The 24,060-nt window shown below is 37.9% G+C and overlaps 1 protein-coding gene across 1 annotated transcript in view; it reads left to right on the forward strand.

The window, feature by feature from the left end:
* NPAP1 (nuclear pore associated protein 1) overlaps positions 1–24,060 on the forward strand; it is a 207,983-nt gene that overhangs the window by 75,266 nt on the left and 108,657 nt on the right. Inside the window, exons 12-17 of the mRNA XM_063698419.1 lie at positions 1,031–1,057; positions 1,272–1,368; positions 5,199–5,325; positions 6,176–6,272; positions 15,642–15,758; positions 16,379–16,492. The gene's annotated coding sequence lies outside the window, so the exon portion shown is untranslated. The remainder of the gene's footprint in view (positions 1–1,030; positions 1,058–1,271; positions 1,369–5,198; positions 5,326–6,175; positions 6,273–15,641; positions 15,759–16,378; positions 16,493–24,060) is intronic.

Here is a 24,060-nt window from a genome sequence, read left to right on the forward strand (position 1 = left end):
AGTAGTAGTCCATTGCATGTATATGTGTATATATGTATGTGTGTGTGTATATATATACGTGTATGTATATATCTGTATTTGTATATATATACATATATATCTGTATATATATACATATACAGATATATATGTATATATATATCACAGTTTCCTTATCCACTCATTGATTGATGGGCATTTGGTTTGGATTACTGTAAACTTCTAATTACTGTCAGATGCCCGTATGGCACTTTTCAGACCTGTGACCACTACATTCATATCAAGACAACCACTTTCTAGGAGACCTCTGAATTGGAAAAATGTTGACTTCAGGTGTGTTGGTCATGTGAGACACAGAGGAGGCCACTCAACAGAGCACATGAAATAACGTAAGCGGTGTATTTCTTACAGGTGAGGTTCACGGGCACCATCGCAGGCTCTACCTGACACAGCAAGTATTCTCCAGTCTGCAGATTTCTCAGTCTTCACTTATTTTTTGTGAACTTGACTGTTTTGAAAAGTACAGGTCAGATATTTTGTAGGTTTTCCCACAATATGAATTTGTCTCATGATTTCTCATGATTAAACTAGGGACATAAATACATTAAAACCATGTATGTGTGCTTGAAGACCAGAAAAATAAACATTATAGATATTAGAAATATAAACATAGAGGTAAATATAATAAACACAAATTAGAGGATAACAAATAATTCACAGTAATAGCTACTTTCAGTGATTGAGGAAGATGGTGAAGCTAAGGAGATGCACTAAGGGCCATCAGACATATTGCTCATGTTGTTTTATAAGGTCAGCAGTGACTTTAAAGATAAAGAAACCTTATAAATTTAAGAATGGTTTTAGGTTTACAGAACAGTTGTAAATGTAGTACATAGAATTTCCACATATCTCACGAAGTTTCCATTTTTATGAAATTCTTACATTAATGTAGGACATTAGTCACAACCAATCAGTTTTATAACACTATAACTACTCTTCATACTTTATTCATTTTTTTTAGTTTTTACTTAATGTCCTGTTTCTATTCCAGGATCTCATCCAGGATACCTCATCACAGGTACATGTCATGTCTCCTTAGAATTCTCTGACTGTCACAGTTTCTCGGAGTTTCCTTATTTTTGATGACATTAATATTACTAATGTGGGATTCACCTGATGTTTCTCTAATGATAAGACTGGATTCGTGGGTTTAGGGGAGGAAGATCTCGAGGAAAAGTGTCATTTTTATTTATTTATTTAATTTTGAGACAGTGACTCACTCTCTTACCCAGACTGGAGTGCAGTGTCATGAGCTTGGCTCACTACAGCCTCCATCTTCTGTGCTTAAGGATCCTCCCCTCTCAACCTCCAGGGTAGCTGAGACTACGGGTATGTGCCACCATGCTGGACTAATTTATTGTTGTTGTTGTTTGTTAGTTTTTTTGGTAGAGGCAAGGTTTCACCATGTTACCCAGGCCGGGGTCAAACTCCTGGGCTCAAGTGATATTTATTTTGTTATAGAGATGGGGTCTTAATGTGCTGGCCAGGCTGGTCTGGGATTACAGGCATGAGCCACTGTGCCTGGCCAAAAAGTGCCATTCTCATCATATCATACCAAGAGTGCAAACTCAACAAGAGTACAAACTGTCAACCAGAGTAGACATTCATCATTGGCAGAATGTCTACAAATTCCTTTAAACCTTCACCATAAACATGTGCCTATCCTTTTCCAATTATTTCATGTGTATTAATGTATTCACTTATACATGCATCTTTTATTTATATCATTATCTAAATATGGATATTTATTTTACAATGCATATATGCTATTTTTTTTTTTTTGAGACAGAGCCTTTCTGTGTTGCCCAGCCTGGAGTGCAATGGTGCGATCTCAGCTCATTGCAACCTCTGCCTCCTGGGTTCAAGCGATTCTCGTGCCTCAGCCTCTCAACCGGCTGGGATTACAGGCATGAGACACTACACCTGGCTAAGTTTTGTATTTTCAGTAGAGACAGGGTTTCACCATGTTGGCCAGTTTGGTCTCAAACTACATGCCTCAGATGATCCACCGTCCTTGGCCTCCCAAAGTGCAGGGATTACAGGCATGAGCCACCATGCTCGGCCACTATTTTTTTTTAATTGCACAAATTGTTCCAGGGTTGGCTATTGGAAGGTTTTTAAGTTGTCTCTTGTATCATTTTGAAATACCTCCATAATTAAAGTTTGATGTTGTGTGGTTGGTTGGTTTTGTTGTTTGGCATTTTCTTTTGTTCAGTCACTATTATATGCTCCAGTCTGTGAATTTAATTGTGCTCCAGGGTAATTTGGTAATTTTATAATTTCTACGAATGTTTCCAACACCATATGACCTAATCCAGCACCTTATAAATGGATCCACTCATTCTCATTTGTATGTAATCTAGCACTCCCTGCAAGCAATGTTGTTAATTTAATCATACTACCTGAACAAGGTATATTGCTGTGTAAAAAAATACAAGTTGAAACAGTCAAAATACTGTGTAATTCCATTTATATGACTCTCTAGAAAAGGATAAAGTGTAGTGTTACTAAAGAGTTCAGTGGTAACAAGGGGCTTGGGAGAGAGAAAGGTGTAAACAGTGAACTACCAAAGATTTCTTTTGGGCAGTGCAATTCCTCTCTTTGATACCGTAATGGTGGATACATAATAATGTTCTTCAAATCCTGAAGAACTTTGTAACACAAAGAGTGTAGCTAAATTATGCAAATTAAAAACCTTATTTAGTAGTAACAAGTTTGCCTTTTCACAGTATTTTACCTTTTCCAACTTACATTTTTTAGCAATATGCTTTTTAGATTTTTGAAGTACACCTCATGGTTTTTAGATTTGCCTTCACCTAATTTTTGTAGGACAGGTGAGTCACATAATTGGGGCTTATCCTGAGAGGGTTATTAGCTTTGTCCAGGAAAGAATTTAAGGGCAAGTGGGTGATGTTAGACTGCAATATTTTATTGAATGGTACTGCTCCTAGCAGAGCAGGGCTAACTCTTAAGCAGTGTGTTCAGATTTGGCAACATATAGGCCTCTTGGCAACTGTACTTATATTCAATCAACCCCACTTTTAATTATACACAAATTGAGGGGCAGGTCAATGCAAACTGAGGCAGGAAAGGGGCAGTGACTTCTAGGCTGTCTCCATGGAAAGGGGCAGTAACTTCTGAATTGTGGCCATGTAATTTGTAAACAGTTATGTGGTTGGTAGGAGTGTCTTATGTGAGTGACAAATGAAGACTGCCAGGGATCACACTTTCCACAATGTACAGGCTTCTGCCAGTTTTTTCACTGTATCATGTCTGGAGCAGATCTTATTTTGGTCATCAAGGTTGTGAAACCAGAAAACAAGTCCTTCCAGTCTCCTACCTCATAATGACAAAAGACATTGAGCACATTTTCATGTGATTTTGGATATGACTATGGCTTTCCTTTGAGAACTGTCTATTTAAGATTTTGCCATTTTTGATTGGGATATTTGCCTTTTTAATTTTGAGTTGTAAGACATTGCATATTCTGGATAACAGACCATTATCACCTATAAAATTTGCAATTTTCAAATATTTTCTGCCATTCTTTGGGTGTCTCTTTGTATTTGATGGTGGACTTTAGATTGCAAAAGATTTTAATTCTAATGAAGTTTAATATTTCTATATTTTCTTCTTTCCTTTGTGCTTTTCAGTGTCATATCTTAAAACATTGTTTAACTAAAGACCACAAAGATGTATTTCTGTGTTCCTTTTTATGAGTTGGCCCTGTTTAGCTCTTATATTTAGATGGATTATCATTTTGAGTCAATTATGTTTCTGGTATGAGGCAAGAATCTAACTTGTATGTGGATATCCACTTGACCCAGAAACATATGACAAGAAAATATTGCTTCATACCTAATTTATTTGGCCACATTATAAAAGCATTTCACCATAAATGTAAGGATTCATTTTTGAGTATTATATTCTACTCCATTGATCAATACATATATCCCTATACTAGTACCACAAATCTTGATTACTATTACTTTGTATTAGGTTTTGAAATCAGGAAGCATATGTCTACTATGCAAACCCTTTTTGTCCTTCTCAAGAGTATTTCGGCTGCTCAGTATCTATAGTATATATAATTTTAGGATAACCTTCTGAATTTAGGGGACGGTAATGCCACCTGTGGTTTTGAGAGAAGTCACTTTAATTCTATAGATCCATTTGGAAAATATTGCCAGCCTAACAATATTAACCCTTCTAAACAATGAGCATTCAAAATTTTCTATTAATTTTGTTCAATATATGTTCTATAGTTTTTAGTGAACATATCTTATACTTAATTTGATAAGCTTATTCCTGAGTATTTTTGATTCAATCTCAATTGCAACGGTTTTCTGAGTTTTGTTTTAAGATTGTTCATTGCTAGTACAGAGAAATTTAAAATATTTTATATATTTTATATGCTGCAAACTTCTTTGAACTCATTTTGAAATTCTAAGCATATTTGATTAAAGTCCTTTGGACTTTTTATACATAAGATCATGTCATTTGCAAACAGTCAGAGTTTGACTTCCTTTCCATACTAGAGACATTATATTTATTTTTCTAAACAAATTGCCCTGTCTACATTCTCTAGTACAATGTTGCAAACAAATGTCAACAGTGGAAATATTTGACTTGTTTCTAATATCAGAGAAATTACTGAACCTTTCAGATTACTTATGATGATATGTGAGCTTTTCATAGATGCCCTTTGAAATGAAGAAAGTTCTCTTATCTGCCTAATTTGCTGCATGTTTTTCTAATACTAAATCTGGGAATTTTCAAGTGCTTGTTGCACACCTTCTGAGATGATTGTGTAGTTTTTATTCTTTATTAATATAGTTTATGATATTAATTGTATCATATGTTGAACCAAATTTGCATTCCTGAGGTAAATACCTTTTGCCATAGTGTCTAATATTTTCTACATGTTGCTGATTTCATTTGATAAAATCTCCCCGGTGATTTTTGTCTCTGTATTTATAAGGCATATTGGTCTTCATTTTCCTCATTTGAAATATCTTTGTGTAGTTGTTCAATCAGGGTAAACGAATTCATAGTATACAATGGGATGTGATCTATTTTCTACTTCATTATTATTGTATTGTTTTGAAATATTTTTGATAAATTAGTATTAATTTTATGTGATTTTAATAACACATCAGTGAGTTCCTGATGAGGGCAGGGAAGTGAATCCTAAGAACAATCATGTGAGTTTGGAAGGAGACCCTACCCCAGCTGAGCCTCAGCCTGAGCCATCACCTACATCTAGACCGAAGACCCAGAGAAACTGTGAGTAGTATGTGTGTGGTTCTGAGCCACTAAGGTATGTAGTAATTTGTTATGCACCAAGTAGTAAGTTATATACCTGACAGTAATTGTAAGGTGGTATTGTGGATTAGGTCCTGGAAGAGATAAGTATATCATTATTAGAAAACCTGGTAAAATAGGAAGGAAGTTTGTAGATCAGTTAATAGTCTTGAAAAACAGTTAAATTCTTAGTTTTCATGGATATGCTATGGTTATAATAGATATTCACATTCTAGTTATCTGAATGGTATATGAAACAATCTGTACTTACCTATGTGCATTTATGTAAATCTGCAGTTATTTCAAAAGAAATTTTTTTAATATTTTTTTTTTTAATAAAAGTAAGCAAGTAAAGACATCAGCAAAAAACTTTTGCCTCCAGATACAAGTGGGCATGTAGGGAGAGAATAGTAAACTGGCATTTCTTTTCTAGGCAACATTTGAAAACCAGACGCCACAGCTTCAGGAAGGTACCATCAAGCTCCAAGGACTCTTATCCTCTTTCTCCTTCCCCACTACCTAGTCATTAGAGCGTCAGCATCCACTTCTTGAAAGGAAGATGCCTGTTTTTCACATATCCCAGAAAGCCCCATTTTAGGACCCCATTTAGCAGAGTATATTCAGGATCCCACTAACCTTTTCAGAAGACATGACTTCCAGATGATATAAGGCAAGAATAAGAAATTTCAGTGTCAGGGAACATAAATCATATTTCTGCATTCAGGATCATGTTTTCTTGGTACAGGGATTTCTTCTTCAAGTAATCCAAAGACAACTTTACCTTCAAACCTTTCGGAAAACCTGTTCTAATTTAGTTCTCTTCATTCTACAGGCTCCATCAGGAACTGTGCAGGACCGTGCCCTCTGTTGATACTCACGTGGTGGAATTATATTGCCCTTGGCGAAACCTAAAGCCATCAAGATAGCAGGTAAGCAGAGTACAAAACATATTTCTACCAAGTTGGTTTAGGGCAGTCCCTGCTTCCAGAGGCCTGGGAATAAATCTTTACAACAGAGTTTTTGCAGGTGAATGCTACTGAGTGATATATACATGTTGTGCACAAGAAGAGTAATCTCAGTAGGAAAACAAAACAAAACAAAACAAAACAAAAAAAACCAGTATACAGCATATCTCCAACCCTCCATGCAGTGATCTGAGAGACAGAAACAGGCTGACTGATGACTCTGCATGTGTACTGGCTGCCCACTAATTCTCCACACAGCTTCCTATTAAGAGGCCATTGCACTCAGTAGCAGCAGAGTTGTTTTCAGGAACCATGCCTAAAAGGCCTACGAAGCCATGGAACTACATATCGAACTTCCATTGATATCCATAAATCTTGAATAGCATGATGTCACAGGCACAGATGACAAAGTGCTGAGCACTGAGTCCCCAGACAAACTTTCACTGCATGGAAGATATGATTTCGCACAGTATCCTAAATCAACAGTTGTATAGAGGCTGGTCTGGACACCACAAGTCTACAAAAGATGCTATTGCAAACAAACCACATTTTTAGACCACGTCATGAGGCAATCCCAATGCTCTGTCTCCACACTCTAACCTGATAAGAAGATTGAGTTCAAGGAAGGAATGTCTCATATATGTAATGGCATGACTTTGTGTTTACTTAATTCAACCTTCCTGGAGTCTAAAGCTCTAGGTGAAATTTCAGTCAACCCCCTTAACTGTGACTGTATGAGTTTTTTCATCACTCAGTGTACTCATGAGGGGACACCGAAACCAATTCCAATATCCAAGTACCCAAAGTAGAGATGACCAGAGTAGCAAGGGGACGGATCAAAATATCTTATAAAGACCATTATGCATTCACTTCTGCAGTGACTAATCATAAGGTGCTTTCTACAATCACCAGCCATGTGATTAAAAGGACAAATGTGAATGAAGAAAAAGATACACAAATGTTACATCTGAAAGAATGGAATCTGTAATGAAGTTTACAGGAAGCATTGCTCATATTTCTAAGATTACACTTTAAAGTTTCAAAATACAGCTCTTTCTAGGTCGTTAGAGAGCTACCACGCCAGTGAATTTTTCAAGTAGCTCTTTACAATTTTCATCTTTGTCTTCAATGGATTTCTTAAACCATGGTTCTTAAAACTATATTTCCATACATGACATAAGAATTCTAGCACTCCACTAATAACTCTAATGTGTCTTAAATTATAAATGCAGTTTATAACACCTCTCTGGACACTCACTTTAATTGGAAGTGGACAAACTGGACTTCCCTAATGGAGGACAGTGGTGAAGCTCCCAGGTAGAATATAAATGCAGTTTATAAATTTATGTGATAAGATTTAAACATATTTCCTCAATAACAAACAAGAGTATAGCCACTGAGCCACCATAATTTAACACTGACAAATGAGTAGTCACAGAGAAAACAGTGTATTCCATTCATCGTAGAGTGCACATTTTCACATCTATCAAATACAGATGCATCTTAAATTTGAAAGCATTAAAACACTATTGATGAGAAGGCAGTCATAATGTGATTGTCCTCATTTACCTGTATATGAGCTTGGTCTGCAAACCTCCTGCCGACGTTTTTGGGTGATATCATCAACATCAGCATCAAATCTTGCATAGGAGGTTTCAGAAGGTTGAAAATATAAACTCACAGGAGCAACGTAGGAATATCACAGGAAATGCAGCATCACCAAATCCTCAGATTAGCACAAATGATGATAACATGGGGAACACCATGAGCAAGATGAATTGAAGAGTGATTCAGGAGAGTTGGATTTGAATGGGAGAAAATTTAGGAAAACCTTTGTTGGTGTATTTTCCTTATATGTTCCATCCCATGTAATCATAGGAGTGAAAAAAGACAAGACAAATATCCACATATATATGTCTTAAAAACAGCTTTTTTTCCACTAATTATAATATAATGATGTTATTATTATACAGTGTATTTCCACATGATGAAAGTATTAGTTCCATTGTTAGTGGTTTTGTTCTTTCATTCTGATACAGGAAATAATGACATGTTACAACTGATGCAATTGATACATCTCACAATTTATTAGAATATTTATTTTTGGGATTAGTGTAGGCTTAGTAATATACTACATGGTTTATATGTTATCATTTCATACAGTCCACCTGCCATCTCAGGAAGTAAACACTATTCCCGCTTCTCTGGTCCATTTCCAAGTCTGAGCTAACTCTCGAAAGGAGAGGCCTAAAGGAACCTTGAGTTTGATTCTATATGCCCCAGAGTCTTTGCTCACATCAACTACATAGAATATGTTTTGTCTTACATGGTAAATGCTTTTCAGGTCTAGTTTCAGACAGCTTAGCCTACCTCGTGGTCTTGAAGTTATTTTCCTGAATTGTGTTCTGTATACTCTACTAAATATATTTATGTCTACGAACCAAGTATAATTAATTTTGTGTGTAATGTCAGGTCATAGGTCAGGTTCTAATTTCTCCGTGTGGATATTCAATACCCTGGAACATTTTAATAAAAATCCAAGTTTCCCCCATGCAGCAACTTAAATATATGCTTATATATGCATATGTCTGTTTTTTTAAGTTATTGGTTGTTTATTCTATCTCTGTGCAAATACCCCACTCTTATTATTAAGAGAGTCTATTCAAGAATTTTCTCTCTAGAGATTGTTCTTTTTCTTCTTTTTTAAGAGATAATTTTGTTCTGTCATGCCAGCTGGGGTACAGTGGCACAAACAGGGAACACATTCTGTGTGTGAGCTGCTGGACCCAAGTGATGCTCACCGCTCAGCCTCCTGAGTAGCTGGAACTACAAGTGTGAGCCACCATGCCCGGCTAATTTTTAATTTATTTTAGTGGAGAGGAGGTCTCTCTCTGTTGCCCAGACTGATCTAGAACTCCTGGCCTTAAGCAATCCACCCTCCTTAGTCTCCCAAAGCGTAGGCATTGCAAGCGTGATCCATTGTCCCTGGCCCAGGGCCTGTGCTTTTAACCACTGAGCTGCTCTATAATGAGGTGAAAGAAGTTCGGACGTGCATGCCTTGCACCTACAGCAATCCTTTCAGCTATACCTTGAATAAGGCTTGGATATACAACTTTAGAACGTTGCTATTGACTCTGAAATCTCTATGTCCTGGTGAATCTTAGGCAGTCTCCCAACACCACTACCCACTTTATGTATTTAGTATCTTAGACAACAGCCAAGGTTGTTGAAAACCTGGAGAGGCAGCCCTGGCTGCCTCCTACCCTGCTGTAGATGATTCTGTGAACGGGGTCCCCCTCCAGACTATGCCCAACAAAGGCAGGTTCACACGGGAGCCTCTGAGCTCAGAGCCTCTCTGGGGGCTCTGCATGCACAAGGACAGCAGCTCCCTGCCTTGGTTGTGGGGTGAGGTAGGGAATTCAAGTCTTTTAAAAAATGCTGAGTTTGTTCAAAAATGATTCTGCTTCCTGACCAATGACACCTTAAGACTTTAGATTTTACATTGTGATATTTCTCCTTGATGTTGATTTAATTTGTTGTGCAAATGTCTTAAACACTTGTGTATAAATATTCTCTTTGTTTTTTGGTCATGTAAACATCATCTAAAACCAAATATTTATTTTTGTATCATAGATTTAAGGCCTTTAATTCTCTATTTTAAAAATGCATTCATAATTATTTTTCAGTGAACCATATCAATTATTTTCATCTTTACTCCTATTTCTCTTTCATAAATTGAACGTTAATATCACTTTTATTAGAAGCGACAGACGTTACACATTCTGTTGTATGATTTTCCAGAAATTTCCTCTTAAATAGCTCTGGTTACAAAGAAGGACAGAAACTATTCTGTAAGCCCCAAGGCAAAATTGTCCCACATTAAAAAGATCTTCTTATGCTTAAAAAGATCTGTCAAACTTTGTATTCTATGGCTTAGTTTGCTGAACATGTGAAAGGTTAACAAGTTACTGATTTGTGTGGCAGGAAAGTTAGACTTCACATCTGAATGCAAGGAGTAACCTCTTCTTAACCGTGCAGGTGTGAACTTCATATTGTTGTTTCATTTTCTCCTTGTACAAAAGATGTAGACATTGACTGGACTCCATAATTCCTTCCACCTCACCTCCGTGTACGTGTACATGACAGTTCTCTGTACGGATCACCCATTCTATTAGATATGAATTATTTTCTTATTTTTGATGAGTGATGATTAAACTCGTTTTTAGTTCTCAGTGATAGAAAAATTACCAGTTAGAAAGTGTGTACATCATGTGCTGTAATCAGAAAATATTTTCGTGCCATTAGCTTACACAAAGGAATTTCGATCTTTTATTTATTATCATTTTCATCTGGTTTAATAGTCTCAAAAGGTTTTCATGCTTGTGAATTTTTTAGATTTTACTTTTGTTGTCTTAGTCAAAACTTAGGCAAAGATTGGAGACATTTGTTCAAGATGTGTGAGACATGAGCAATCAACAGAGCAAAACATTGGTATTTCATGGGAATATGTAATAATAGATGGGCACTTGCCCTGCTAGGTGTGGCAGCAGTCAGGGTCTGTGGGCTTCAGTGCTGTAAACAGAATTGACAGATCCGGCTTTAAGGAAAAAAGTGCCCCTCGTCTGTCGTATTACAGCCTGGCACCATTTTGTTACCAAACCCAGGTTTGGCCATGGCCACTTGCAAAATCAAATAACAGAAGGGTAGTAAAAAGAAGGTCACTGGCCGGGCGTGCTGGCTCACATCTGTTATCCCAGCACTTTGGGAGGCTGAGGCAGGATGATCACCTGAGGTCAGGAGTTCAAGACCAGCCTAGCCAATATGGCAAAACCCTGTCTCTACTAAAAATATAAAAATTAGCCGGGCACAGTGGTGTGCGCCTGTAATCCCAGCTACTGGGGCACAGAGCGATACTCCGTCTCCAAAAAAAAAAAGAGAAAGTCGCTTTATTTCCAGAGCTTAGCAATGTGGAAGGGCTGGATTCGTATCTAAAGGAACCATATAAGTTTCTGGGGAGAAAACAGGGTTTTAAGAAGAAATATTGGCAAGCAGGGCATGCAGAAGGGGTGTGGAGGTGTAAGATCTACATGACTTGCTGGATGACTTATCTCTAGTCTTGGGTCATTCGTTAGTCTGCCCAGCATCACTGGGGAAAGAGTCAGGTTGTGGATTAACTGATGTCTTGAGACCATCTCTCTATGGAGGAGAATTCTGGTGGATGCTTATTTTGGTTCAAGATTTGGTAATTTCTAAACAAACATGTATTTAGCTAAGCTGACAGTGCTTGCTGGTGGTTTGGCTGGTGGAAAGGAAGGAGGGAAAAGTTTGAATTTGCATTTCTGAGGAGCTAAGTAAGACATGAACACACAGGAAAAAGAAAAAGTAAATATTTTTTAAGGAAAATGAAGTACTTGTTTACAACCCCCCACTGTCAAATTCTACTTTGTTTTTATTCAATTGGAGCATCATACACATTTGGTGTGCTTCCTACTGAAAGGGGTCTAGTTATAGAGCATTAAAAAGGAATCTGTTTACCTGAAGTTGGAAATATTCTTGAGTTTTCAGCAGGAACTTACTGTGCATGTATGGTGTGAGGATCCACAAATTTCTGAGAATGATTTCCTGCATCTGCATGCAGAATGAACAAGAGAAATAAAGTTCATAGCAGCTGAAGAGGGCATTTAATAGTATTAATAATATCTATAAAAGTATGTTATGCACCAGGAAGCTGACTAAATCATGATGCCATAGAGTCCTGAGAGAGGGCATCTATAGCAGAAATATGGGTATCTACATGCATAGCTTGGGTTATATTGTGAGAAGAATCTGGTGTGTGTGTGTGTGTGTATGTGTGTAAAATGGTCAGCCTTAATGAATGCACATGTGCCACCCTGGGCTGCAGTGAAGATATCTAAAGCCATATGATTTAAAGACATCATGAGATGAGAGATAGGATTAGTTTGCTTGTGCATGTCTTTTAGGGCTGAGGATGTTTCTGGAGTTACCCAGGAAGTACACACAGCATTTAGTCTTAATTATAGTGCAAAGCCCCAAATGTCAGTTGTACCCAGAGCTCCTGTGGAGATATGAGGACAAGTTGGTTAACTATACATACTTAACAGGCTACAGGAGGAGTTGTAAATATTCATGAAAGTGTTCCTGACCCATGTGTCTTAACAAATATCCATTCAACAGGTAACTTATTTATTTTGGGGCAGAGACTTAACTTTTAAATGTGTTATAATTATGCTCCATGTTTCAAAAGTTCTTTTGAGGACGAAGACATACAAGTGTGCATTTACTGTAAACTGGCCAAAACTAGTTTATGGTGAGTGATCTTTTATCAGGGGAAACTTACCGAAATTGGTCCCTTGTCTACCTCAATCTGTAGTTATGGCTGGTGGAACAGTGGCTGGGGTCAGTCAGTCAGCTTATCTTGAGGCTAGTGCTTGCTTGGCTGCTAGAGAAGCACAGAAACCTTGTGGCAGTTGTAAACATAGTCTGCTTTTTTTAAAGTGTAGGAATGTCAGACTTAACTCCTGCCTGGCCTGTTCTTAGGTCCTGCTCATAATTTGGTATTTTATTGTTATAAAGAGTCTGTTTTACAGTTTTTATTGTAACGTTAATGCTGATCATTTGTGCCTAAATTCCCATAACAGGAGGAAGGTATAGTGAAGCATGTTCATCACCCCTCTTGTTGTCATGGCCTGAATTCGTTTTTCAGGTTGCTTTGGCTAACATGGGTGTAGGGAGTGTCCATTAAGCTGGTGGGGGCTTAGGACTTTATTTTATAGTTTATATTCTCGTTTTTTGTCAAGGTATGCCAGAGGCAGTATGGGTAGCCACACTTTTATTTTCTGTCATGTCAATGGCAGAGCGGCGTGCTACCTGACCTGGGTCCATCATGTACCTTGGGGCGACCACTATGGCCAAGGGACTTAGAATCAACAGTCTTATATCCAATTAAATGTTGTAGGCCAGACTGGAATGAATGCGGCAGGCAGTCGTTAATCCTTAAAATCCCATTTGAGCAATGTAAGAGCCAAAAACTAAAAGTCAAAAGGTAAGGTTATATAACTGAATTGTCTCTGAATTTTATGCATTGAGCTGTTGTAATCTTGGCTTATAGGAACCATAGCTATAGAAAACATAATATTTTATTTAGCTGTTTAGGCATCTGTATGCCCATCCTTTATTTGGGGGGTCTGAATTAATTTTATTCCACAAGAACCAGCCCTTACAATCTCATGCATTCGTATCTTCCATGATAGTCCCTGGGTCTGGAGAAATTGAACCGTTTTAAATTCTGGATATATTAATAAAACAAAATATTCACCATTAACAACATTTTAAGCAAAAATGCCATAAGCCTTGTCTTGTCCTAAGAGTGACAGGACTGAGACGGGCAGATCACGAGGTCAGGAGATCGAGACCATCCTGGCCAACATGGTAAAACCCCGTCTCTACTAAAATACAAAAAAATAGCTGGGTGTGGTGGTGCACGTCTGTAGTCCCAGCTACGCGAGAGGCTGAGGGAGACGAATTGCTTGAATCCGGGAGGCGGAGATTGCAGTGAACCAAGATCATGCCACTGCACTCCAGGCTTGCCAACTGAGTGAGACTCTGTCTCAAACAAAAAGAATGAGTGACAGGAAAGGAATCCTATAGGTAGATAAACATTTAAATTATTTGGTATTAAGGCACAGAATAAATTATATTTCATGTATTTCTATTTCAGATAGAAGGAAAATTATTAAATAAAGTATAATACAGGCCTGTCCCTGTGTTGCATGAAAGCAGTGTACTTTGATTATTGTCTTTGCTTGAGTGTAAAGATGAGGCTTTGGTTAAGTTGAGTTTGATGTTAGATGCTGGCAGGAGTCTGTGTCTTCTTTAGGGGAGCTACATGTATCCAGGAGTCAATTCCTTGTACCTTAACACCACAAAGATTACTTAATAGCACCTGATAAGAACTTCTTCAGGGTGTTGGAGGTGGTGACACACTTCACAGTGATTAATGTTTTTTAGCTTTGATAAGCCCCAGAAATAAGTCAGAGACTTAATTTAGGATTCAATTTTGGAGATGTCTGTGAAAGATGTGAGAAAGCTTAAAATATTTGATCAAAACTAAACCACAGGACCTTGTAAAACAATAGTTATTCATTTAACCAAAGTGATCATTGAAAGACTTTAAAGGCAAGAGAAAAAGTTATGTGGGTATAAAATCCTTACTCCTCTCAAATTTCAGGGTTTTTTTTAAAGCAATTAAACACTTAATAAAGGCAGCATAGGAACTATCTTGATAAAATATAAAATCTTGCTTCTTAAGCCAGTTGACAAAAAGTCAAAGGAAAACCTTTTTTGGTGTGACTGCCTCTCCTTAGAAGAAAGCCCATTTAGATAATCTGGAAGTACAACTTAAGATAAAAAGTGCTTGAATTTAATCAAACATGGGAAGAGTGTGTACAAGGTTTTGAATAGAACTGGGGAATACATGACTCTTAGTAGCTGCATGATAAGTTTCCTGATTACAGTGAAAATTTAGACACACCAAAATCAACAACAACAAAAAACCCCAAAAGTATAGAATCAGGTTATCCTGGAGGAAAACATTTCTTTTATAGACCTCTAAGGTAAAATATTTCAGCATCAGCCACAACAACATTTAGAACTAAGGAGAAAAGTTACAGGAGCTGACAAGAAGCTGAAGGATAGAGGTATCATCCCAGGCCACATCAAAGGGAGAAAAAGCTGATAGCAACAAGACAACAATTGAACATTTGAGAGATATGAATCTCAGAAGTTTTCAAAAGAAGTAGATTATAGAATAGAAAATCAAAATTTATCGTAATTAAGAGTAAATTGATACCTTAAGAAAATCTCGATTTAAACTAGGGGACCATTCTTTAGAAAGGCTATTATTAACAATTCCTTTTTAATTATGGCTAACTTAATTGCATACAAAGTTTCTTCTATACTGGCTCAATTGTGAGAATTGAGTGAGGTTCTATGAGTCTCTGGTTTTTAGGATTTGAGGCAGAATCTTGTTCATTTGATCTAAAGATTTTCTGCTTCTTCAAATCAAGTAAGCATTTAGTAGGCTACCTGTGTACTTCAATTCCAAGAACACTATTATAAACTAGATAGCAACATAAATCTATAGGAATCAGATGAACTTGATAGTTGCTTTGCCTTTGCTGTCCATTGACATAGCTATGCCAACCTTGCCTTTGAAGATTGAGTGTTGCTACTTGCTCCCAAGATTCCCTAAAACCCAGTTATTCCCATTGCATTTTGATTTTCCAATTGGTGTACTGTGGTTTCTATATTAAGGTCTGGTCTACAGAGAGGAGAGATCAGGGAGCTCTTCAGTTGTACCCAGCCTCCCCACACAAATCCACCTAACAAAGTCCTGATAAACAGTGTGTTTTCTGGAGTCTATCAATATGGGTAAGTTGCATTTATTTATTTATTTATTTAGAGACAAAGTCTCACTTTTTTTGCCCAGGCTGGAGCGCAATGGCATGATCTCAGCTCACTGCAACCTCTGCCTCCTGGATTCAAACCATCCTCCTGCCTCAGCCTCCTGAGTAGCCGGGGCAACAGGTGTGTGCCACCATGTCTGGCTAATTTTTGTAGTTTTTTGTAGAGGTGGAGTTTCACCATGTTGGCAAGGCTGGTCTTAAACTCCTGACCTCAACTGATGGACCTGTCTGGGGTTCCGAAAGTGGTGGGATTACAGGCATGAGCCACCATGCCCTGCTGTAAGTGGCTTTTAAATGGCAAATCCATTCTAGCATTCCTATCTCCCCAGGCCTATGAATTCCTTCATCCAACATAATACAGGGAAGATGGGGGAGTCACCGACTTGCTCATGGTCATACATCTGTTGAAGTATATTTCGGCCAACCAGTCATAACACTACTTATACCATCCTTAAATACCCAAGCTGCAACCTTAAACAGGAATATCTGCTTAATGGCCCCATATCATTAAATTTGGACTGATTCAAGTTTATATTCCTTCTACTGTTATCAACACTTTTTTTTTCTTGTTTTGGTTTCTTACAGATGAGGTCTTGTTCTTTTGGCCAGGCTGAAGTGCAGTGGTACAGTCGTCACTCTTCAAACACCTGGGTTCCAGCATTCATCCCACTTCAGCCTTCCATGTAGCCAGGACTACAGGTACAAGCCACCACACCCAGCTATCCACAGCCATAATCTTTATTTCCACATAGGGTCTTCAGATTTCTGTTTGCATTAGTTAGAAAACTCAGGTAGCTTTTTTGACATAGATCACACTTCCTCATGGGAAATACTATCCATCAGCTTTAGGGGCCTGTTGTAACTTTAGTCTCACCATGAGTCTAGAAGAAACACAGCTGTCAGGGGTAGGTCTTGAAGATAATCACCAATGTATTGTTGGACAGCTGCTTCAGGGGAAGCCATTACCATTTCCTTAGGCATTGTAGATGTAAGCTACTCAGACACATATGGAAAGGCCTATATCACTTAGTGTGGGAAGGCCATTGCCAAGGGGGTGGCTGTAAGGAGGCCACTTCTGCTGGCAATAAAAACTCATTAGAATTTAGGAGATCAATGTCCCCAGCCACATCAGTCTTCCCATCCATCCTCATCCCAAGTTACAGGATGCTATTCTTTCTCAATTTCCACTTCAACAGTAGACACCCTGCCAGACTGAGGAGTTCAATGTTTCTTGTAATTCAGCCAGTGGCATGATAAGGGCTTGTGTTTGACTTTTAGCAAAGACTTCCCTGTGGCTACAAGAGAGTTTTCTGGCTCAGAGCACAGGTAGAAACTCTTAAGGCTGTTTATGTGGAGCTGGTTCTGCAAAATTGAATCCCTAAGTTCATTATTCTTTCATCAAATTTCCCAGTGAATTAGAAGCAACAAACCCGTCATCATTGTGTTCCATGGTTTTACAGAAACGTCTGTATCACATACAGAGTAAACAAGTACCTTGCCTCTTATCAGTGTTTGATTAAGAGTATCAAATGCAGATATTTTGGGGATCTCTAAAAACAGTTCATGTCATTGACTGTCATTGCTCTTTCTACTGTTAGAAGTACAGTTCTTAGAATTTAGGTCCAATCAGATTAGAAAGCCTATTCTGGATACCCCAAATTTGATTAAGGACACTCATGCTTAAAATTCTCTTCCTATAGAACCGTTCTTACTACCAAAGTCTATACTAGTCAGGGTTATCTATAGCAACAGAAACAATAGGATAGATATGTAGCAGCTAGCTAGCGATAGACAGACAGACAGACAGACAGACAGACAGATACATAGATACATAGATACATAGATAGATACATAGATAGATACATAGATAGATAGATAGATAGATAGATAGATAGATAGATAGATAGATAGATAGATAGGGATTTCTAGGGGAACTGAATCACTTGATTATGGAGGCTGAGCGTTTCCACCACATGCCATGTAAAGCTGGAGATCCTAGGATGCTTGTTGGGTACCATAGTCTAAGTCCAAAATGCTAAAACCAGAGAAAACCTTGGTTAAACCCTCAGTATGAGGCTGAATGCCATCAGAAAGTCTTTCAATTGAGTCTCCTGTCATTTTGAAATACCACCATATTTACGATTTGACATTGTTATGTGGCTGATTCATTGGTTTCAGTGTTGTTGAGCATTTTGTCTTGTTTGATCACCACTAGATACTCCAGGCTGATTGTATTTAGTCCCTGTTCAAGTCTGTTATTGACCTTTTTCTCACAGATCCCTACCTTCTTTGTTGGAAAATGAAATTTAAAATGAAGATTTGGGCACTCACTGGTTGTACACATTGTTACTGGGGAATGTGTTCATTGGAGGCCTTGTTAGCTAACAGAGTAAAGAGTAAATATACACATATGTTTACAAATTTCTACAAGTCTCCCTGTGTATCCACATTAAATTAAACATGAATTCCTACAGTGTCCTCAGTCCCACATGATCTTATTCAGCACCATGTGAATTTCTCTACCCACCTCACTAATCTGTATGTAGCCTACCACTGTAATATATAACCACCTGAAAATGCACGCATAGTGGTTTCACAATAAGAAACATACAACCCCACGAGAAACACCCTTACCATCTGTTTATGTATACCAACTGCTTATGTATAAATCCTTTAGCCTTTAGACAGAATCTGCACTTATTATGTCAGTTGCTTAGGTCAGTTTCTTTTTCCCCCTCCTTCAGTGAATTATTTCATAGATTTGTGTACAGTTAAAGTATTTTCTCTGCATTTCTTCCTGAGCTGTTCCTATCTACTAAATAAGTTTTTTCATTAATTTACATACTTTTAGGTTCACTCTGTGTTATATAGTTTTGTGGGAGTTGAAAACCTGTATCTCTTATCCACATTACAGTAGCATACATAATAATATACAAAAAGAAATTTTCTATCTTTACAGATTTGTCTTTTCTTTTGGCTCAGACCCTGGTAACCAATAAACTCTTTACTGTCTTTATACTTATGCTTTTTCTAGATTGTCATATATTAAAAAAAATGTATTTTGCTTTTTCCAAATTGCTTTTTGGACTTAGTAATATGCCTTTTGGATTAGTAAAGGATATCTTACGGTTGGGATTTGGATTTCCCTAATGACAGAGGCATTGAGCATCTTTCCATATGCTTATTAAACATTACTATAGCTTCTTTGGAGACATGGCTGTTCAAATTTTCTATTTTTGATTGGAGCATTTGTCTTTGGATTTTTCAGTTGTAAGATGTTGTAATATATTCTGGATTATAATATAATATAATATAATAGATAGGAATTTTTAGGGTATTTGACATACCCTAGAATTGGCTATTCTTACTGGCTATTTGACATACAAAGACTTTTCTCCCATTTTTAAATTGTTTTTATTCTTTTATTATGTACTTTCAATTATGATATATTTTATTAGTGATGTTTCAATATATCTGTTTTCTCCTTCCTCTTGTGCATTAGTTGTCATATCTTAGAAACCATTGCTTAACCTTTGTTAAACAATTTGTTTTTGTTTTTAGTTTTGGCTCTTTAGGTGTACGATTGTATTAGTCTGTTCCCAAACTGCTATAAAGAACTACCTGAGACTGGGTAGTTAACAAAGAACAGTGGTGTAATATATCCACAGTTCTACAGGCCGTATAGGAGGCATGACTGGGGAGAGTTACAATCATGGTGAAAGGCAAAGGGGAAGCAAGCACATCTTACATGACTGGAGAAGGAGGAATAGATAGAAGAGGGATTTCCACACACTGTTAAACAACCACATTTTGTGATAACTCACTATCACAAGAACAGCAAGGGGGAATCCACCCCCATGAGTCAGTCGCCTCCCACCAGGCCCCTCCTCCAACATTGGAGATTACAATTTGCCATGAGATTGGGAGGGGACACAAATCTAAACCATATCATCCTGCCCCTGGCCCCTCCTAAATATCATGTTTTTCTCATATTGCAAAATACAATCATTCCTTCTCAATAGTCACCCATCTCTTAACTCATTTCAGCATTAACTCAAAAGTCCACAGTCCAAAGTCTCATCAGAGATAAGGCAAGTCCCTTCTACCCATGAGCCTGTAAAATCAAAAGCAAAGTCATTACTTTCAATATACAATGGGGGTACAGGCATTGGGTAAATACACTCATTCCAAAAGTTATAAATCAGCTAGAAGAGAGGGGCAACAGGCCCCATGCAAGTTTGAAACCCAGCAGGGCAGTCATTGAATCTTAAAGCTCCAAAATGATCTCCTTTGAGTCTGCATCTCACGTCCAGGCCACACTGATGCAAAGGATGGGCTTTGAAGGCCTTGGGCAGCTCTGCCCCTCTGGCTTGGCAGGGCTCAGCTACCATGGCTGCTCTCAAAGGCTGGCATTGAGTGCCTGTGGCTTTTCCAGGCACATAGTGCAAGCTGTTGGTGGATATACCACTCTGGGTTCTGGAGGACACTGGCCCTCTTCTCACAGTTCCACTAGGCCCCCAGTGGAGACTCTTTGTGGGGGCTCCAACTCTATACTTCTTCTCTGTGCTGTCCTAGTACAGGTTTTCCCTAAGGGCTCCATCACTGCAGCAGACTTCTGCCTGGGCATCAAGGCATTTCCATACATTCTCTGAAACCTAGATAGAGGCTCCCAAGTCTCAACTCTTTCCCCCTTTGTACCTTCAGGCTTAACACCACGTGGAAATGGCCAAGGATTATGGCTTGCACCTCCTGGAGCAGTGGCCTGATATGTATCTGGGGACCTCTTAATCATAGCTGGAGCTGGAGGAGCTGGGACACAGGGAGCAGTTGCCCAAGGTTGCACAGAGCACCAGGACCTTGGGCTTGGTCCTTGAAACCATTATTTTCTCCTAGACTTTTGTGCCTATGATGTGAGGGGCTGTTGGGAAGGTTTCTGAAGTGGCTTTGCGGGATTTTCCTTATTGTCTTGGCTATTAAAATTCGGCTCCTCTTATGCGAACTTCTGCAGCTGGCTTGAGTTCCTCCCCAGAAAATGGATTCTTCTTTTTTTTGTTTTCCTTTTCTTTCTTTCTTTTTTTTTTTTTTTTTTTTTGAGATGGAGTCTCACTCTGTCGCCCAAGCTGGACTGCAGTGGTGCAATCTGAGTTCACTGCAACCTCCACCTCCCAGGTTCAAGTAATTCTTCTGCCTCAGCCTCCTGAGTAGCTGGGACTACAGGCATGTGCCACCATGGCTGGATAATTTTTGTATTTTTAGTAGAGACAAGGTTTCACCATATTTGTCAGGCTGGTCTTGAACTCCTGACCTTGTGATCCGCCCGCCTCAGCTTCCCAAAGTGCTGGGATTACAGGCATGAGCCACAGCACCTGGTCAGGTTCTTCTTTTTTACGAAATGGCTGGACTGCAAATTTTCTAAACTTTTATGCTCTGCCTGTTTTTTAAATATAAGTTTTAGTTTCATAGCATCACTTTGCTCATACTATGACAATACACTGTTAGAAGCAGCGAGATGACATCTTGAACGCTTTGCTGCTTAGCAATTTCTTCCACAAGATACCCTAAATCATCAGTCTCAAATTCAAAGTTCCACAGATCCCTAGACCAGGGGCACAATGCCACCAGTCTATGTGCTAACATAACGAAAGAGTGTCCCTTACTCTGGTTCCCAATAAGTTTCTCATCTCCATCTGAGACCACCTCAGCCTGGACTTCATAGCCCATGTCACTGTCAGCATTGTGGTCACAACAATTTAACCAATCTCTGGAAAGTTTGCAACTTCTTCTCATATTCCTGTCTTTTTCTGACCCCTCCAGACTGTTCCAACCTCTGCTCATTACCCAGTTTCAAAGTCACTTCCATGTTTTCAAGTATCTTTATAGCAATGCCCCACTCCCAGTGGCAATTTTCTGTATTAGCCTGTTCTTGCATTGCTATAAAGAACTACCTGAAACTGGGTAATTTATAAAGCAAAGAGGTTTAATTGACTCATATAGTTCTGCAGGCTGTAGAGGAAATATGGCTGGGGAGGCCTCAGGAAACTTACAATCATGACAGAAGGAGAAGGGAAAGTAGACACATCTTTTATGGCCTGAGAAGGAAGAAGAGAAAGAAGGGTGAGGTCCTACACACTTTTAAATAACGATATCTCATGAAAATTTTCTTACTGTCATGAGAACAGCAAGGGGAAATCTTCCCCCATTATCCAATCACCTCCCACCAGGCCCCTCCTGTAACATTGGGGATTACAATGTGGCATGAAATTTGGGCAGGAACACAAGTCCAAACCATATCCGTGACTAATTTGAACTATTTATGCATATACTATGAGGGAGGAGTTTAACTTGCCTGTTGATGTCGATGATGTCAACTTGTCCCAGAATCCCTTTATTTAAAAAAGTACTTTTCCATATTGAATTTACTTGGAGCCCTTGTAAAATTATTTGACCTTAAATGTAAAGGTTAACTTTTTGATATTCAGTTTTATTCTATTTATCCGTATGTCTACACCACACATCTTAATTAGTATGGCTTTGTCTTTAGTTTTAAAATCAGGAAGTATGAGTCTATTTTACAAATTCTGTTTTTTTCAAAATTATTTTAACTCTTCTCTGTTGCATTATATATACAGTTTAAAATCTGTTTGACAACTAGTGAAAAAAAGGTCACCTGGGATTTTCCTGGAAATTGCATTAAATCTATAGAGCCAGATAAAAAGTATTGTCAACTTAATAATATCAACCCTTTTAATCAATGATCATTCAATATTGTCTGTTTTTATAGAAGTTTATTAATTACATTTAATACATTTTACAGTTTTCAATATACATGTCGTACGTGTATTTTGTTAAATTTATTCTTATGTATTTTTCCTTTTGGATGCTATTTTAAATAGCATGGGTTTCTGAGTTTTTTTCTTTAATTTGTTAATTTCTAGTACACAGAAGTACATATTTCTATATATTGACCTTGTGTACTGGAACTGTATTGAACTTATATTTTAATTTGCATTCTATTTTATTAGAGTCATTTTGATGTTCTATATACAAATCATGTCAATTGCCAACAGAGTTTTACTTTCTTTTATGCTAGATGTCTTATATTCATTTTTCTGGACTAATTGTCCTTGCTACATCCTCTAGCATAATGTGGGGAAGAATTGTGGCCAGAATGAAATTCCTTGTCTTATTTCTAATCTTGGAGAAAGTATTGAGCCTTTCAGAAAACTTTTATATCATGTGAGGGTTTTTTTTTTTTTGGATGCTTTAAAGGGAAGACATTTTCTTTATATTCCTAATTTGCCGCATATCTTTATCATGAATGTGTTTTTGATTTGTCAAGTGCTTATTAGGTGTCTTTGAGATGATCATGTAGGTTCTGTGCTTTATTCCATTAATACAGTGCATGAATTGTATGTTGAACAAAATTTGCATTCCTGAGGAAATACCCTTAGCCATAGTTTATAATAGTCTTTGAATGTTGCTGATTTGTTTTGCTACTATTTCCTAAAGGAATTTTGCCTCTTTTTTTTTTTATTTTTTCCAACTGTTTTTTTTTCTTTTTTAAATATTGTACGTTAAGTTTTAGGGTACATGTGCACAACGTGCAGGTTAGTTACATATGTATACATGTGCCATGTTGGTGTGCTGCACCCAGTAACTCGTCATTTAACGTTAGGTATATCTCCTAATGCTGTCCCTCCCCCTCCCCCCACCCCACCACAGCCCTGGTGTGTGATGTTCCCCTTCCTGTGTCCATGTGTTCTCATTGTTCAATTCCCACATATGAGTGAGAACATGCTGTGTTTGATTTTTTGTCCTTGTGATAGTTTGCTGAGAATGATGGTTTCCAGCTTCATCCATGTCCCTACAAAGGACATGAACTCATCCTTTTTTATGGCTGCATAGTATTCCATGGTGTATATGTGCCACATTTTCTTAATCCAGTCTATCATTGTTGGACATTTGGCTTGGTTCCAAGTCTTTGCTATTTTGAATAGCGCCACAATAAACATACATGTGCATGTGTCTTTATAGCAGCACGATTTATAATCCTTTGGGTGTATACCCAGTAATGGGATGGCTGGGTCAAATGGTATTTCTAGTTCTAGATCCATGAGGAATCACCACACTGACTTCCACAATGGTTGAACTAGTTTACAGTCCCACCAACAGTGTAAAAGTGTTCCTATTTCTCTGCATCTTCTCCAGCACCTGTTGTTTCCTGACTTTTTAATGATCGCATTCTAACTGGTGTGAGATGGTATCTC

The sequence above is a fragment of the Gorilla gorilla genome, chromosome 16 (genome assembly GCF_029281585.2).
Source record: "Gorilla gorilla gorilla isolate KB3781 chromosome 16, NHGRI_mGorGor1-v2.1_pri, whole genome shotgun sequence".
Lineage (NCBI taxonomy): Eukaryota > Metazoa > Chordata > Mammalia > Primates > Hominidae > Gorilla > Gorilla gorilla.